Below are 19,701 nucleotides of genomic sequence, written 5' to 3' on the forward strand. Positions count from 1 at the left end.
CAGATGATGCAATTTGCTTAATTGACCGGGTTTTTTTTAGGTGAACCTGAACAGTGTGTACATCACAGTAACAAACAAAGTGTGAGCTGGTGCAAGCCAGCACTGCGGAAAAAGAAAATGAGTGCAAGAGCTCGTGGTGGTGCAATGCTCCTCCTGCCATCGATCCAGCCACCTATGACTGTCCCCTCACCCCAAAAGCCAGCTGGCATTCCTTGCCTTGCCATCCTTCCCTGGTCCCACACCCTCCACTGCTATTGCACAGGATGCACAGAGGGGAGTGAGCCCCACAGCCTTCTAAGAGGATGTTTCCCTGGAGTTAATAGAGGAGAAGACAGTGGTTGCAAAACACCGGTGAGCAGCACTGGGCACGTTGCAGGATTGGGTCCCAAGAAAGTAAACGCCTGTTGAACTGAACACGATCAGACGATACCAGGGGCTTAAGCTGTTGCTGACTGAACTGAACAAAGCCTGGGAGGTGAGGACATGGCCATTACTACAATAAGTCTATGCGTTTTGATCTATACTATAAGGATGAGTATTATCAGCAGTAGCAATCAGGGCACATACATTCCCCTGGAGATTAATCACTGTTTGGAAAGAGCTGAGGGACAGAGGGCCTGAGGGCATTAACCCCAAATGGCCATTAATCCCCCAAAACGCCATCTACCTCGGCCTTTATCACTGTTAAAAGATAAAAAACTTTGAAAGAGACAGGCTGAAAAACTTTATTTTCTCCTTCCTTCCTGTGGGACAGTTCAGATATGTATAACAAGTCACATCAATCAACTGTTTTGAAATATTGAATTTTACTGGGACAGAAACAATTGTCCCTTTTCCTCCTTCCCTCCCAATTAAGAATAAAAATAAATACGGTGCCTACAAGAAAATGACGGGGAGACATGGACTGAGATACAATGCTGGGCTTTAATCTGGTGTGTTTTATCTGTTAAAAGGCCACATCGATCTGACCACTGTGATCAGTTTTGGAAATTCAAAATAGAAAAAATGATCTTCGTACTACGTGCAACTGACTCCCAAGATATCCGTATACACATAAAGTGAAATAATTAGACCTTGGATGAAAAATCTTGACAGTACAAAGAAAGACCATGATCTAATATCAGAACAAAGTTAACAGATGTCATTAAGTGAGACGATTAGCCGATGACGGAAGGTCGCACCCAGTTTACTTTTCACAGTTGACAGATCAAAGTTATTCGTTCAGTTTGAGCAAAGACTGAATACAGTTACCCTAGGAAAATCCTTTCACATAACATTAAGTCTCTCTGTGTCTTGTGTTTCTTAGATGTGAATTGTCAGGAAAAATACTAGTGAAACAGTACAGAGAGAGGGCAACCAGCTCACATAGTCCTGAATGGAAATTCCCTTAGTGGTAGGTAAAAATAAATGTGTAATTGTATCCAGCGGCCTTTACACTCGTGTGAATCACATGCCTGAGATATTATGAACCTGACTCCAGCACGAGTTATGCAGCTGTGAATCGGGAGAAGCCATTACGCCAGGTCCTGAGTCGAATCCGGTCCCCTGGGTCTCCTCTGATGCTGATTCTTGCGGGCCACCGAGGGGCTCCCCTCGCCCGCCTCCCCCTCCCTGCCCCACTATCAATGAGACTCGATTATCCAGCGCTTGGGCGTGATGCCTGGAAGGAGCATCCTCGCTGTGGGTGGGTGCGGACTTTAGGTGCTGAGGGGAACAGGGGACAGGCAGCACAGGGAGAAGCACGGCTGCCTTTCCCCTTGGCAAGCCCCAGCCCAGCACCCAGGGACCATCCTGCGCTCTGGCAGCCTCAGTGGGTCCCCTCAAGGCAGTCTCCATCAGTGTCAGCAGAGCTGTGCAGCATCAGCACCGGCAGTGGGGACACGCCACTGCTCAGCCCCAGTGTCATGCCCCTCTTGCTCAGGTGGCCATCCAGCATGGCTAATGCATGCTGCAAATAGCAGCAGGGCCGTCATAATTCATTTTTTATTATTACAATTTTAGATAGCATCTGTCCAGGTTTTGGATAGTTGCTGTTAGTGTTGGGTTTTGCTCCTGGTTTTTCTTGTTTGCTTTCCAGAACTGGGAGGAAAGGGAATATTTAAAACTCGGATTTTAAAACTGACCGACTTCATACCTTTTCTATTATAAAGTGTAATTAATTTTATTCTGAATTTCACTTAGGAAGAGACTGAATTTATGCATGTGCAGTCTTGAAATCCACAGTGAAAAAACACACAGGAAACATCCTCAACTTCAGTGAATTCACTTTAGTCCAACTGTGCATCCAAAACTTGTCCATTTACTTAGTTCTGCCATCATATAATATCCAATATAGAACTACATTTCTTTTCTTCTGTCCATTCAGTCCACAGGCTGGATTAAGCTGATTTAAAAACTATGAGCCTTTATCTCAGTGCTGCCCACTCTGTATTCAAGCTTCCAATAATGCATGTGTACCATCTAGGGGAAAATGAAACTGCAGCCCTCAAATAAGCCACAGGACAAGTATTAAAAATATGCTTGTAACATAATAAATAAAAGGAAAAATAGCACATTTATACTGTAATAAAGATATTCACAAATGCAGTGCGGTAGAGTTTCAATAGGCTACAGTTCAAATATTCTACAAAACTCTGTGTCAGCTAAAGTTACCATTTGAATGCAGAGAGCCTAACATTAAAGAATGTTTTAAAATGCAGAAAGATTATGCTGGCCACTGCCCTTTGCAAGCTGGGGAATTTGTTCCCTGCCAAACCTGCTGCGGGATGGGAATCAAGACATTCAGATCCTGCCGGGGAAGAATGATTGCTTCATTGTGTGAAGGTATTTCTGTTACATGCAGCACAATAGCAGGGTTCTTCATCAGAGAAGCGCATGGTGGATTATAAAAACTCTTAACTCTGTGGTCATCAGGAATTTTAGCAGTATCAAAGTAAGAGGACCAAAGAAAGTGGTGCCTAACAGAGAAAAGAAAGGGAGGGCTTAACCTTTGTCCTGAGGGTGATAAAATAGCATCACATGGCTGAAAATCAGTCTAGCTTCAGCCATGTGATGCAGTTGACACAGTCACTTTTGTGAAAGTTACAGGATGGCATCAGTAGTTAAAAGGTCATATTTGAAAGGACTTTCTAATTACACCATCAAAATGCTGCCTGGAAGACTTTGTGAGGTTTTATTATATTGCTACAAGCCCAGGCACCTATGTTCCTCTTTGCATTAAGAGCCATTGTAACATTCACAAGAGCAGCAGGCAGACCACAGGAACTACAGCATGCAACTGAGAGTGGGTACAGGTAACATACCAAATCTTACCTCTCTTTGCACAGAGCCCATCTCCACCTGTCCTGGCACTTTTGCAGTGCCAATTACAGTGGTATTGGTGTGGAATTATGAAAGGACTTAATTGGCAGAAGACAATTCTTAGAGGGATCGCTGAAGACGTGGACTGAATTCTCTGTTCTACATGTCGCTGTTGTTGAGAGTGTAAAAATGTGTTTATGTGCTTCAATTCTCTTTTGAGAAAAGATGTGTTCCTCAAAGCAGCAGAAGCTGTTTGTCACCACTGTGGGTGGACTTTCCAACAGACCTGTTTCAACTGCCTTTACCTGTGAAGTCAGTAATTGCTGTTTATTTCCTGTTCTCAAGCCTGTTCTGCTCTCATTCTACTTGACATGACATACTCCACCATGCGCTGCCCTCCTCCCGCATGTTTCATGGCCATGCCTTCTTCTGGATCTCCTCCTACCCAACTAGCCAATCCATCCATGTCTTTCTTGGTAAACCCAGCTCCTCACCACTCACCCAGGAGTGCTAACAAAGGTCCTCTCTGACACCTTCTCTTGCTACCTCATGTACTTGTAGACATGTGCCTTTTACTGAGAACTCTCTCTCTCCAGACTTTCTGTCTCTCCCCGTGTAACTTCCTGAATGCCTCTGGCTTGGACATTTCAGCCTGCTTGGCCTTCTGCTGAGATCCATGTGACCAGAACTCATTTCCTAATCTTTCCTTCTGAAGTTTTCAATGCTCTCCCACCATCACTGGCAACACCAAGAGGTTTTTCACAACATACCTCGCATCTTTAGAGCCACCAACTCTTAAGAAATTGATGATAAAGCTGTCTTTCATGTCTTACAAATAAATAGTGAGATGCTTTTTAAACTGACCTCTCACATTTATCACAGTAAATTGGACATATCTGAAAATTTTCTCCATGGTTTTATGATCGTATTCCTCCATGCTGAGAGATATAACATCAAATGAGAGTTCAAGATCCAAGAGTATAAACTGCTCTAAGAATCTGTAAACCAGCACAACATAAATTTCTCACACATCCTTTAGAAAATTTCCCCAAATGTCTCCAAAGGGGAAGAGGCAAGCATCCCAAGAATAATACCCTTAAGCACAGGTTTTGCAAAAGAGTTTGCCAACCTAGGAAGAGCATTGAATCCCCTTTATTCCACAGTAACCTTCTGGAAAGCAAATGAGTCATTCCAGTAAAAACTTTCCCGACTTACCTACACAAGTAAGAAGAAAAGACTGTGAGATAGGTCCAGATCAGTTTATTCTGCAAAATACCCTGTAAAAGTACAGAAGCTTACAGAGGACAGGAACTCACTAGTTTTGTTTTGCAATTATCCTTTGGTTCCCCAGAAATCTCAGATCTAATCAGCGACCTTATTAAGAACAAAAGAAAAGCCAAATTTACAGTCGGTCTTCTCCTGCCTACTTAAAAAAGAGGTACAAAGCTGGGAGAGCAGCACCACCTTCCCGTGCCTGTGATCAGACCTGGGGAAAGGATCTCATGCACAGTTAGCAGTGCAGTTTGCTGTCTTGCCCTATCGACAGCGGCTCCGTGGTGGCTATTAGGTAATTCCAGCAATGACAAGCAGCTCCTGAGCTACAGATGCTCTTCTGGACACACTGCTTGGCAGGGAGCCACTGTCAGCTATTAAACCATTGTGCCACAGGCCACCCAGGCCTTGCTGAATGGTAACCGTTTTCTGTCACTGCTAGCTCATCTCTTTGTCCTAGGTTATTTAGATTTTAGCTTCACTCGAAAGCAGCTGCCCCAGCCCCGTGCCCCTGCCCCAGGCATGGCACTCGGTGTGTGCCACCCAGCCAGCTGCAGCTCTCACCACCACCACAGCATGCACTGTCGTGACTACCACAGCATGCACTGTCATGCTGTGGACACCTGAACCACCCTGTTCACCTCTGAAGCCAGTATGTCTTGCCACATAAATGTCCCTTCAGTCTATTTATAAAGCACGTACTGGTAAAATCACTCAACGTTCTTCCCATCATGAGATTTTTGAACAGGAACGGGAGGCTAGCCCCAAATCATTATTTGCAGACATCATCTCTTCCTTTTTTTATTGTGAGGTCTGCTGCGTTCTGATATTTTTAAGAGGAAGAGTGTGCAACGCATCCTAGAACACATCGCTGTGCTCAAAAGAAAGAGAGGGAGTTACTAACCACAGCAGTGATTCAAAACTAATAAACACATCATTGTACTCAACATTTATGGAAAGGCTTCCTGTTAGAGGGAAAATCAATGGCCAGTTCAACACATACTCTTCTCTTTTTAAGGAAAAATTATATTCTCTTGGGTATGGAAAGTCACTGTTTATAGCCAGGTTCTAAACTGCTGAAACCTAAGATGTATTATGGGAACTTTTACTATTAACTATATTTAGTGGGCATTTTATTGTTCATACATGCAATGCTATTAAAAAAATATTTCTTTCCTAAGCACTATATATATGTGTATGTGTGTGTATGTGCTCCTGAAAAAATTCATACAGTCAGCAAAAAAGCTTTGGGTTTTATTTTAAAATGAACAGAACACAAATCACCTTACACTAAATGCAAAGGAAAACAGAAATGGACAAAGCAATTGTGAGTGCAAGCAGCCAAAATGGTTTGCAATCTGAGTATCGGCAGAATCTGTCATCTATGTTATAACAAAGTTATTGTTAGTTTTTGCCCACACAACAAGAAAATGTTTCAAAGGCCTGTGTCTCTTCAGATTTCTAACTCAGGAAATAGTTGGGGGGGTGGGGGGTGTCCATACAAAAAAGCAAGCAGATAAGTTCACATTTTAAATGAAGGGAGCAAAAGCAACGTTTCTGTGTGAGCATGTGTCTCCCTCTGTGACAGGCTGCCCTGAACAAAATAACAGCCTGGGTCCGTGGGCACTGGAGGGTTGGGAAATGTCAAAGTGCAGCTTGCAGAAAGCGGAGAAGAGAGCTGCCCAGCAAAACCACGCACGTGGAGGTGAAAGCAGTGTCTCCAGCCACCTCCTCCGACACAGACACTGAAATGTCTATTCAAAATGCCTAGCTTTTTGGGTAGGTACTAAGGTAAATACTAGGTATTTTGGGGTAAATACTGGGAGGTGAGCTGTGCTTTCCTTTTTTCCTCTTACTGGTAACCTGGGAGGTTAGCTACACAAGAGTAGCTCTTGCAGCCATCTCACGCATGTTCAATAGCAGCACGAAGAGAGCTAAGCCACAACCCCTTCAACAAAGCCCTTGCTACAAAAGTGGTCAACATGCATATATCCCATTTATGGTGCACTCAGCATCAGCTCCTGGGGAGCGAAGAATGCGTGCCAGTAATTATTCATTTCAACTGGTAGTCTTCCCAGTACAGCGAGAGGTCTTATGAGTTGAAAAACTGCACATCTGGCAGCACAGTCAACCTCAAACAAGAATACAAATACTGAGTCTGTTTTGGTTTATTTCTTTCTGAGCCTGAAATGTAGGTGCTTTCTCTTTAAAGGAGGAGAGTGGCAAGCCATATCTCTAGTAAACTTTCCTACTTTGTGTAAACCCTCATGTTGTTTTATCTTACCAGGGGATCTGTTGCACAACCACCACTCACAAAAGAGACTACAAGGTCATACAAACCTTGTGATCCATTTGTGGTGAAATTGCAAGCAGCATACAATGGAAGTGTCTCTGGTATGATCACACTGACCTGATTTCTTACAGAGGTTTCAGCAAAGCTCTGTTCTGAAAGGACAGAAAAACATGCCTGATGTGGCCACCATCATATAGACCTACTTAGGTTAATCTGGTGAGCCCTCCTCATCAGATCAGCCAACCATACAATCCAATGTCTTACAGGTTGTATCATGTAGAAGAAGCTGGTGCTGGGCTCGATGACTTCTGTACAAGGAAGAGCTGATTGCCAGGGTTGGTCAAGGTGCTCTTACGGGTCTTCAAGTTCTTTTACTCACCAGCTCATCCTGGAAGTCCTCTCTCTTCTGCCCGTTCAGGTGCAGTTCAGGCTGTGTTAATTTTTTTCTTCTGCATGGTATGATACTGTTTCTTACCTGTCCACACACAAGTACGCACCCAAAGAGCACCCTGCTCCAGCTCTTCTGCCATGGGCACTCAAGCTGCTGAGCCTTGCAGTTGCCTTTGTCCTGGGAAAAAAACCTGTCGTGCAGCTAACAGAAATGGAAGGCCAAAGTTAAATCTGTCTTTCATAACAAGATTTAATCCGATTTATAGCTGGACTTAATGTGAAACTGAAGATGTGTTATGGCTTTGAAGGAATATCAGCAATATGTCAGACAGAACAGTCCTTGAGTATAGAGATAAGTCTCCCGAGGCTGAGGTTTTTCATTCAGATGGACAAGCAGAGCTGGGTTTATGATCCAAACTTCTTGAGCTTGCAACACTGGGCTGGAAATCTCATGAAAACATGATTTATTGGAAGATTTCTAATACTTCCTGCTTCTGCTGGGGCTGGAAGTACCACAAGAACTACATTTCTGTGGTATTTTGGTATTTCCAGTTGTGGTCCCTGCTGGAACAGAGAAGGGAAGAGGCACACACACTTGGAAATAATATTTTTTCGGTCATCTGCATTTTTGGGGGAATCATGGGAAAGGTTTCTTCTAGGTCCACTTTGAGGCAACGTGTTTTGGGGAGGTATTCTCATTCTAGCAGTGTTCTAAATGCTACATAAAGTCATGACTTTTCAGTTACATAAAATTTGCACTTGAGGTTGGAATTTTATGAAAAATGCCTCTCTGGCTTACTGTTTTATATTAACTCTACATAGTTCTGTAACATAAGAATTTCACAATGTCAGTCATGCATAATAATAATATAACAATCTAAAATAATAATGTAATAAATCCACTCACTAGTCATCATGGGCCAAACTCTGGCAACCCTTTGTGAAAATGTGCTGCAAACACATGTACAAAAAGTCTCTTAGCTCAGTCCTGGCTGGCTTCAAGCCAAGGAGTTATCTAACGGCAAATCAACAGACAAGTGTCACCAAAAATGTCTAATAGCTAAACAGCTCTGCTGAAAGCATAAGTTATTCCATTTTAGATGTGGAAAGGTTTAATTGGGTTCTATGCAATTAACAAACCTTAATTATGAGTAATTTGTTAGTCATGCTTACTTTTGGCTAAGCCTTGCTTTTTTCCTTCTCTCAGCGTTCCCTCTTGAAACACCTGCAAGTCGATTTGCAGGGGGAGCTAAGCAGGGGGGTTTCTGGCCAGAAGTCTGATAAAATGTCTCGTTGGTACAGATTTTAATAATTTTTATGAAAACAGCTGCTCTCCTTAGAGAATGTGCCCATGGGCAAAGCTGTTTTCACTTCTAACAAGGGCCTGAGGAGCTGCACTGGCAAAAATCACCTGCTGGAAACAGTGAATCAGTACATCTCCAACCCAGCACCGCGCTGCTCCCCATCTCATTAACCCGGTCGCCCTGCGTCTGCGCTATGCAGGTCTCGGTCATCTCTGGTGGAGAAATAGCCTGGGCTGCTCCCCATTCAGGCGTAATAAGAGCTGGGGCAGCAGTCCAAGGGATGGGGGTGGGGGGGTAGGTGCCTTTGAATCACCTGATGGAATATGCCTCCATGCTGTGCTAAATACCCTGCTTCCGCTGGGAGTGTAACTTGTGCTCTCCCTCCAGCTCTCCTGTTACATGGTGCATATCTTGAACCATCACTTAGCTCCTCAAATTTTAACCGTATCAACTTTCTAAATGCAGGCCAGTCTCATATTACTGCTCAACCAAAGTCTTCGGAATCAACAAAGAGGATGAATTTTACTCATCTGCTTCAATCTTTATATGAAGATAATTGCAAAGAACTAGAAATGAAGCAATTTTGGCTACGAAGAAAGAAGCCTGAGACTGAAACCCAGGATTTACTGGAGAAAAGGTCTTATGGATGCTGATTATGCTCATGGTGGGACAAAGAAACAGCAGTTCTTCCCTATTGGAGCTCAGATTATTCATTCTCCACAGCCAACTGTCCTGGAGGCTATGCAGACTTGTGTTCCACTTCATTGCTGTTTTGCAAAGTGGTGTTCTGTGAATAGAGGGAAATTTTACTCTGACTACCCCACTCAGCGGAGCATGGCTCAGAGACTCCCAAGCTAATGGGAAAAAATGTTAGTCCAGAGGTGGAAGCAGTACAGCATGACCAAAGGTAATCCTCTTTAGCAGTGTGGAGGCAGGCTAACACAGCAACATTATTTTCAGGCCCACGCTTCAGACGACTGCACGTATACGTGCTGCTGAGCGCTAGCCTGGGTGCCTTCGCTCAACTCTCCTTTGCCCAGCATGGCTGGACAGCCAGCGTGCCATTAGTCTGCAGCCTCTCAACCTGGCTGAGAGCTTGCCTGGAGCAAGCAGTACCAGGTCTGATGGTGTAGAAACATAACTAGGGGAATGCCATACTGCTATCTAAAATGCCGGAGAGAAAAGAAACCCGTGGTGGGGCTGCTCCAAGCTTGTCTGCAAGGCTCTGCTATATTCTGCTGAACTATCTTTTCAGACACACTTTATAAGGCTGCCTACAGCCTAGTATAGAAAAAGCCCTCTAGTTGTTTTTATTCCCTCTGATCTCTTCCATCACCTCTTAATTACATGCTCCTTAGGGCAGTCAGCATCTCCCACTCTGCATCCAGTAAGTACCCAGGACACCACTGGGAACAGGTCCTCACTGCTGAAAGCAACAGGCTCTGCCATAGATCAAAATTTCAGTTCTTTCAAACTCTCCAATCCGAGGCAAACATCACGGAGGTCTGAAGTTCCTTTTCCCCAAGGATGTGACAGAGAGGAGCAGGTTACCTGGACCTAAAAAGCCAAAACCTTATTAGGCTTTATGTGTAAGTCAATTTAACTTTAATGGCAAAACATCTGATGATTTTGTTCCTGATAGACCAGTTATTTCCAATCAAAGAGAAAATTTGTGGCAAAAATTTACATTACCAAGGCCCCTCAGAAATATTTAAAGCACTTATGAACATAACGAGAGAGTAATTAAGCTTTGGAAAAGAACTCTCTGCGGCAACTGTGGTTATGTGCTATGAGCTCATTCACTGGGGTGGAAGCTAAAATCTAACAAGAGGACTTGCAGATTTAACATAAAATAACAGCCAGGGAATATAAATAAAATGTAATATAGCAAATGGGGAATAATTATTTTGTGGATTTATGACACCTGCTTCCCCATTCCATATTCAGCACTGGTAAGGGACAAGAAAAAGGTATTCACAGAGGTGAAAAGTTCTCCTAATTTTTTGTTATTATTATTTTTCAATTAATTTCTAAGTATGTGCTTACCAGCAACATGGTATTGTGAAAAAAAAACCCAACAAAGGCTGAGCTATAAATAATATTTCCTCTCCTGTGAGTTTCCCTAAGCTGCAATTTTTTTACTGTTGTCAGAAATGTGAAAACTAAAAAAAAAAGATGCAAGTTTTAGATTAAATTTAGTTTAGGATCTTGCTTTCATTACAATCTTTTAAAACACTGACAGTGGGCTTGCAAAAAAACAGCGCTGTTTTCACGTTTATTCTCAGACTCCAGTACATTTAGGTAAAGCGTAAGCTTTTATACCGATTACCATGCACGTGTTAAAGGGATTAACAGCTTCTGCCTTATTGTCTGTTCCATCCAGTCTCTCTCAAACTGTTTTCTAGGTGCAGTGTCTCATACCATAGCAAGTCAAATATTGTTACACTCACCCCAGCTCCACAGCCAGCGGTGACTCGGGTATCGGCAGGTTGCACATTTAGTGCTATTTCAGTTAGTGATGGGTGAGCTCCCAGGCGGCAGCGATAAACCCCTGAGACCTTTCCCTGCCTCCCAAGGAATGTGGCAGGGTCACGGCTTGAGTGGCCTCAGATACTACAGCGACGGGCACCCTGGAAAGGCTTATCAATAAATAAAGCCATGACTTTTGGTGCTTAATTAAACCTGAAGGACAAAATCCTCCCGCCATTAGCAAGTAGGGAAGAGGGATAACTGCTTCATTTATGAATGTAGGAAAAATACCATACTGATAAATAGGTCTGTGGGTTGCACACCAGGGCGGTGACTTCTTCCATGTTTTTGCAACCCTGTGCTGGGTTTTTTATGCATGATGCAGTTCTTGCAAGAGCAAAAAATATTTTCAGAACAGATGCCAGAGGACGGACAGACAGCAGGACAGGCTCTAGACTGTATTTGCTGCCCAAATGCTTGCCCCTGAACTCACAGCAGAGTCAAGAAACTTTGCGAATGACTTTAACCTTTGCTTCTCACAAAATGCACTTTACTTTGATCCTTGAACCATGATCGATAGAAGGTGCAGAATGGCAGGGAAGAATTTTTCGGCTCGGGGGAAACAATGTAGTTCAAAATGCTCAAATAGCCTTAAAAATCTCCCACTAGAATGTGTCCGGAAATTGCAGACCAGTTGTTTACTCCTTCCTGATGTTTAAAATAATATCACAAAGTCAGTTACCCATCTTCATTCTGCAGGAGAAGAGCCAAGACCTGTATGTGATAGGGATATTTTCCCTGTAGCTGCAGAATTTCCTTTGCTTGCACCCACACTGAATTTGATCCCCTGTCCTACACCTACAATAAAGTGGTTGCAGGTGCCATGCAGCTAAATTGCCTATCATGTTATGCCAGAAGTTCCTACACACAAAGAAAGGGTGCTCAACAAACAGCTACATCAGTTGAGCAGCACTTCCAAGATGAGTTGGTCTACCGCAGAAAAAATGTACTTTTTGCAGCAGAAATAGCAGCATTTCACAGTCACCCAGGGAGGTTGTTTCCAAGAATAAGAGCCACAGGCATGTGTACAAATTAACTGGTAATAAACATTCTGACTTTTGTTACAGTCGCTGGGCCAAATTCTGTTTGACACTATATTTGAACCATCTTCAGAGTGGTTTGCTGTGATCCTGAAAATAATGGGCTAGTTCCACAGGTGGTTTAAACAGATGCAGTTCATTTTATTCTAATGTCAAAAGCATGCCGCAGTAGTGGGTTAGAGAACCAGTTCCTTTATTTTTTCTCCATGAAAACACCAAGTTAGCCATATTCCTGGCTTGACCACACTAAAAAGCCCTCAAGTTTGCAGACAGTGGAGGTCACTCAAAGGAGCTACAGCTCCTGACATGTTCACTACGCTAAGGTTGAGCCCAGTCCTCATCATCGCACCCCTGCCTGGCAGTCAGAGGAGCTCAAAGATGCTGTTACAGTCCAGGAAGAGTGACAGCACTGGATGATGTCCCCTGAGCACACATTATCACATTTGCAAACTATTAGTTCTTGTAGTGCCATGCTGAAAGTCAAGACCTTGCAGCAGGTGCTTGGATGTCTGCTGCCTGCATCATTCCTCCTATCTAATCCACCAGCCAGTTATGGAGGAAACTAAGAGCTCCAGTATTTACTGCAAATCAAGCAACAAAGAAATGAAAGAAAATATTTTGGCTCCAGTTGGAGTCTTGTGATGGACAGCAGAGTATACTGAAGGACCGTGAATGTAAATTGTGCCCGTCGTCCAAATGAATGCACTTGCACTTTTTTCCTGTAAACCAATAGTGGACAGTCCTCCCAAACATCTGTCTTATGGCCGTATTGCTAGCAAATACAAACTCACAGCATTTGTATGTGCAAGAGCCAGATCCATCAGCAAGGCTAACTCCATGCCAGTTTTCACAGTTTTGGCATGGTGTGAGAAGGACCCAAGAGCGAAGGGGAGGAGGAGATCAGCAAAATGAAAAGTTAACTACTTCAGTGCTGCATAGAGGGCAGGACGAGTGGCACAGAAGCACATTTCTGCTCTGTGTCTCTTACTGAAATACTGGTGGCAGCACAGATGTTGTGGCTAAGGCCAGTATTAAAGGAGTTAAGAAATTGTCCTTACACCCTGCTATTCACTGTTCAGCTTACACAGATGATAAATGCAATGTCAAGGTTTACTAGATGAGTATCTCGTAATTGCCAGTTTTATCAGCCTGTGTCTTTCAAGGGGTAAGAAATGCAAAAGTGTTTTTTGTAAGTCATGCATCTGCTGAGCTAAAGTACCTGCTGAAGTTTAAGCTGACATTTTTCCTTTCTGTTTGCCCAGACTGTAAGCATGCATGGGGACAGCACTCACAGCTCAGCCAAGCAGTGTTATCTGTGCTCCTTACCTGGGTAGTGTCCAAATCTTATGCCACACTGAATGATAACAGGGTACATTTTATGTTGGCAAAGCAGGTATTCGAAGATTTTATATCAATGCGTTCTATTTGCATCTTTTTAGGTACAGTCTGGGAATTAAGAAAATAATAAAAAATTACTAGCAATATTTTTATGGAAGGCCAGACAACACATGACACTTTAAAAAGGTCATGTCAGGATGCATGTTTTCTATTCACAGCCCAGCAGTGGAGCAAAGCATTTGTCTTTCCTGTACTGTTAGATTACTGCCAGTGGTCACTTCCACAAACTATTTCTGTGATTCTGTGACTGAAGCAGTGCATCAACAATCAACAACAGATAGCCCTTGTTTGACTTTAGGTTGTGTACACCCTGATGAATTTCTTTATGTAGTCGTTCAGTGTTGCTTATAAATGTACAAAACATTTTCTTAAAGTCTTAAGTCAGTGCAAACACATGCTTGTTTGCCAATGTATTAGAACAATTTTTCAGAGCTATCTGAAGGCTATCTTTGATATCACAGTTATTAAATGATTGATGTAAAATATAAGTTATTATGGATATCAAAAATGTATTGACTTACTAGAGGATTCAGCAGAGTGGTACAGTATATCCTGATCCTCCCAAATGAAAGTAGAGGCTTTTGAACTTTACTAACACTTGCCTATACCTCTAATCTCTTAACTTTTAAAAGGCTTTAAACCTGTGAATTTCTAGCGTTGCCGTGATCCTGAAAATTATGGGCTAATCCACAGGTGGTTTAAACAGATGCAGTTCATTTTATTCTAATGTCAAAAGCATGCCACAGTAGTGGGTTAGAGAACCAGTTCCTTTATTTTTTCTCCATGAAAATACCAAGTTGGCCATATTCCTGGCTTGACCACGCTAAAGAGTTTGCAGACAGTGGAGGTCACTCAAAGGAGCTACAGTTCCTGACATGTTCACTACGCTAAGGTTGAGCCTGGTCCTCATCATCTCACCCCTGCCTGGCAGTCAGAGGAGCTCAAAGATGCTGTTACAGTCCAGGAAGAGTGACAGCGCTGGAGGGCATCCCCTGAATACACGTTATCCTTATTACCTCTTTTTTGATTGTTGTTGTTGTTGTTATTATATACTCACATTTAACATGGTTTTAAAGTGTAGTCTTTCCAGAACATGAAATATGTGACGACAGCTCTCCACCACAGGACAGCAGCCCTGGCTGCCGTCAGTTCATTCTAGTGTGCTAATAATATGGCTCACTCAAATAAATATTCCGAAAAGAATTGCTCATGGGAGCTTGTCTGCACGCAGCATATCCAGAAGAATACAGTATAGAACTGTAAGTTACATGTTCAGGATCCCAGTCTGCCAGTGAGAAGGAGCTGCATATTCTAACTTTTTTATCCAGCCAACCATCATAGCATCTCATTGCTCCTTGCTTCAGGAAATCAAGTTCCCTGTTTCACAAGACCACGCAAGACATTTCTCTGAGATCAGATTAATAGCACCACCCCCATATCCAGGTAAAACATCATTAAAGATGAAATATGAGTTGCTGGCATAACATTTTCCACTTTTTGTCTTCATGCTGTGGTTTCTTCAAACATGCTGTCTTGGTCATGAAAGGTATCTGTCAATGAGACAGGAACTACCAAGCTCCTCTGACATTTCTACTTTTCAGTCCTCAAAAAAGCATTGCTTCACTTTGGATATCTCTGGACCGTTTCTGTTTCTGTGTTTTGTGCAGGTTCTGAGATGATGTTCACTAAAGTGCTACATAGCTTGTGATTGCTGTGACCATAGCAGGTGAGTATGCAGACAAACACCAAGCATTAAATATTACACTTACAATGTAGTATTAGCCATTCATGAAGCTGAAAGTGGATCCCTGCGGGTTCTTATACTTTGTGGTTCATGCACCTTCCTGTGTCTGATAGTGAACGTTTCTTTAAATTATTTTTTTTCCCAAACACTAAGAAACATTGGTAATTCAGGAGAAATTGACTGATAACCTTGTGCTTACACACTTCTGCAAATGACATGGAGGTGACAAATACTTGTTTTAAATAGTCCTAAGCAAGCAGGTGTTTTCAGACAAGACTGGTTTTATTAGACAGCTTTAAACTGTATGTGGGTTTGTGCTGTTATGTTTAAAAACTTCACACACTCCTTGGTTTAAAAAGTAACACTTACTCTACTGTTTCCTGCTTAGCTGTCTTTCTAATCATCTTTACTCTCTATCTTATGTAAAAATAAGCACAGATTCTCCCTCCTGTGCCCTGATGTCTGCAGCAAAAAAAGACAGCCACATCCCAGCTGAGACGAGAGGCTCCTCTGCTAGCCAGCTTTCCTTGTAGAAGTCAACATGCCAGAAAGTTTGAAGGTAGAGCCAAATAGAAAAGGTCTGGTTTGGCTGGTATGACTAGAAAGCACGCCAAGTCATTGAGGTGACTGTATACATATAGAAAAATAAATACATAAAATGATATATAGGGTCACTTTGACCACTGGAAAGCCATGCCAAAATATTGTCACTGTCTTGGCTCTGCCATTTTAATGGGTTTTGTAGCCCAGCCAAAACCAGGCACTCTATTAGCAGCTTCGTTCACTTGCTCTTCTCTGTGCAGGCCGCGCAAAGAGCCACTCAAACTCCCAGCTGCTCAGCCTAGCAGGAGGTTTGCTCTTTCTGTTTTGAACTCTGCTTGCACTTTCTGGTTTTCCCATTTTTAAGGTAGCAATGAACCTCCTGATCCCTGGAAAACTCAGTAAGGGGTGCAGTTAGGAATGTCTCCAAGGTCAGCTGTGTCCTAGCACTTTCCCTTCAGCATCTCTATAAGATAGTCTCTGCCTGTGAGAAGTCTTCAGATACTTTTTCCTACTGGTTGAAAAGTCCCATGCAGATACCTGTATCTGCTTACCCTGCCTTTCCTCCTCTGCCCTTCGAGGAGGGAACATGCCAGGCACAGTGGTATTTCTCTTCTCAGAAGGACCACCAGGCACCGGAATGATACCAGATAACATGGGAATGACACAATACGTGACACAATGCAGCAACAGAAACACCTCAACATTCTCATGGGACTTTTTGCACTAATCTGATGAATATTCTGCCAGATGACTTTTGCAAATGCAGTCAAGGTAGTAACCACCAGACCAGGGAAAACCAGCTGCCTCGTCCCTCACCCAAGATGCTCAGCTCTGCTAACAGGGATGGTTGAAGATATATGCCCCCATTTGTTGTCCAAAGAGGACTTTTACAAATTTTGCTGTAGCATATTATGCCTCTGACTAGCTGTAAAAACAGAAAAAATATCTCAGCTTCTGACCATATGCAAATTTCCCAAGCCTATGATACACCGGTGAACTACTGCTGTATGAAACACAGGGAGAGGGATGTGTTCTCATGTAAAGCTTCACAGATATTAGTTTAGCAGGAAGTAGAAACAAAGTAGTCCCCAATGGAAATCCTAATTTTCTCTGACGGTTCTCTCGGATACACATCTGGCCTCCAAAAGCTGTGTTTCTGTGTTAAATAACTGGATGGGTGTACCTGTGTCTGTATTCAGCTATAAGTTTTTATGAGAAAGTCCTTATAAGATAGAAAAGCAGGCTATTATCAGAAATTAAGAAATAAAAACAAGAATGAATCCAAACATCCTCTTCTTTCATCTGCCACCTCTGAGAGCTGGAAGACCTTTCTTATGACTCTATGTTATGCAAGCACACATGCCTCTTCTACCTCTCTCTTTCTTTTGCACTTTCTCTTTCTCTCCCACCTTTTTATTTACTGCTCTGCATTAAATGTAGGTTGAGGACTTTAATCTTTAGGCTGCTGTGTGAATTGGGGTTTCTTCCCCTGGCTTTTTTGGGGAGTGTGTTAATGTGGTTGCTGTGTTTCAGAACATTTAGGAAGAGGGGCTTTTTGCATTATTGTCTCAATGCTGGGTACCTAAACTCTGCCAAAGTTGTATCCTAGGTGACAATGTGCTTTTTTGGATATCAGAGAACTTTGTACCGGTACTTGGGGAACTCTTATTATGACTTTTAACGACAACCTCAGCCAAAGACATACACTTTTTCACTCATTGCAGTTCATTTCCATTCAAGTTATCATCCCACCCCAGTTTTATTATTTAGTTTTATTATTTTTCTTGCTATATCTTCTTTCTTACTTATACCAACAGCACAGAGAGAAGCATTGTCAGACTGATGGACTTCAGGGGCAGAAGGGGCTGCCATCTGACTTCTTTCCTAGCATACAGTTTTGAGGAATTAATTCCTGCTTCATGTCAAGTTGAATTGGAGCTTGACTTTTACAACATCCAGTCTTAAGAAAAACATTGTTAGGATTGTCAAGGGTGAAGGTCCCATCAACATTTTTAAGAAACTTCTTTCATTGGAAAATTATCCTCACTATTGATGTTCTGAAATGCCTAATTATGCTTTTGCCTATTTAGTTGTTCTTTTCATTATTTGAGTTGTTGTATCTCTGTAGTACTGGTAATTTTAGGTTTACATGCTTGAAAAAGGATTAATCTCATTTGGCTGTTTCCACCTAGGAGCCAGACTTCTAACCCAGACTGTCTCTATAGTCCCCCTGGTAGAGGACCAGTGTCTCCAAAGATCAACTCATCCCACCTACTCTACAGATGCATCTCAATATGAGAATGACTGCTTTCCACACGTCTGTACGATCCGCCAAACAAGGCTAAGTACTTAGATCTGAACTAGAAGAACAAAACTGCTGGACTGCATTCTAGATGATCCATAATCTTCATTAGCAAAAAATAAAGGAATATAAAATCAAGTTGCATAAGCATTGCCATTGAATGGGACTGCCCTCTTTTAGTACTCTTCAGCAGTCATTGACTTTTGTTTCCACAATTCTATTATCTGCCTAAAACATATGTGAAGTTGGCTAGCCTTTATTTAGCCACATTTAACAAGTCATTACCTTCAGTTTTTTAAAGCGATGGCAGAATAATAAGGGGGTTTTCAGTCTTCTTGAACATCCCTCGGTATTTCAGAACTGTGAAGCATTACCAGTGGCTCAAGGAGTGCCCTAGACTGCCTTTTTGAAAGCCCGGTTTGCAAGCTGCCCATATCTTTAGTTTTAAAATCTTATGCTTTGTTTGCGAAAAGGTATGGTGTTTAGCAACTGCATCCAAACATCCTCCTTAGTGTCTGTTTGGAGTGAACAGACATGATCCATCAATGTTAACTGGCTTTTCCCCAGCTGCAAAAGAGTAATTTATTGACTATCATAGCTGGACTACCGCAGGAGCGTGCGCTGCACGTGCTGTGAAGGCAGCCTGCAGGACGAGCTGTGCGGGCGTACTGCGAGCAAAGCTACGTATGGCAAGGCGCAGGAGGAACCTGTAACCACGCACATGAAAAATGGTGGTAAACCACGATACGAAACACTCTTCAGAAAGTCTACTTCCAACTCTTAATCGGGTCTGACATTTTTATGCATAAGCAGTTATGGGTAGCATTCACAAGTAAAATAGTTCTTCATTCTCTGCAGGGGATCATTTTGGAAAGCCACTTCCATAGCTTAAAAAATCTATGGTTATCCAAAGGCCAGTGAAAACACTAACTCTCTGCTGAAAACCTTGAAAGATAGGGAGAGGCACGGCAGGCCTCTGCCACAGGCCTCGCTGCCCGTCCGAGGGGCGGCTGTGTGCTGCCCGCAGGCCTGCACAGCCCCCGCGGCCGCCCCACAGCCCCCCACAGCCACCTCAAAGCCCCCACAACCACCCCACAGCCCCCACAGCCCCCACAGCCACCCCACCGACCCCACAGCCACCCCGCAACCCCCACAGCCCCCGTGGCCATCCCCTGCCCTCCACTGCTGCCAAGCGCCCAGGTCGGTGGGTTTAGGTTTGCCACCCCCAGCCTGCGGCCATTCGTGCCTGGTCCCAGGCTCCTGGTCTGGTTTCATGTGAAAATAACCAAAGTGGCAATTGGGTTTTGTTGGAGCAAAGTAAGATCAGGGTAGTTCGTGTCGGAGCTTTATTTTGTGTTAACAGGTAACAGAAAAAACCGCTCTGAACTTCAATCCAAAACAGAAACAAAATAACCACGTTGTGGTGAGCGGCCAAACGCAGCAGCGAGCGAGTGCGCAAACGGGCCAGCGCCGCCAGCCCGCTGCCCGCCGAGCGCCCGGCCCCGCCGCCCCGCCAGCCGCCGCCCGGGCCTGCCGCGCCGCCCCGCAGCCATCTTGCGCACACGGCGAGGGACACCTAGCGGGGT

The 19,701-nt window shown here is 43.3% G+C and overlaps 1 protein-coding gene across 7 annotated transcripts in view; it reads left to right on the forward strand.

Annotated features, from left to right (window-relative positions):
* CFAP418 (cilia and flagella associated protein 418) overlaps nt 1–19,701 on the forward strand; it is an 88,802-nt gene continuing 69,101 nt past the window's right edge. For all 7 annotated transcript variants that reach the window (XR_013926779.1, XR_013926780.1, XR_013926781.1 and 4 more), the window contains exon 1: nt 1–19,701. This exon is cut by the window's right edge and continues 51,509 nt beyond it. The gene's annotated coding sequence lies outside the window, so the exon portion shown is untranslated.

This window comes from Falco punctatus (assembly GCF_963210335.1).
Source record: "Falco punctatus genome assembly, chromosome: 3".
In the NCBI taxonomy this organism is placed as follows: Eukaryota; Metazoa; Chordata; class Aves; order Falconiformes; family Falconidae; genus Falco; species Falco punctatus.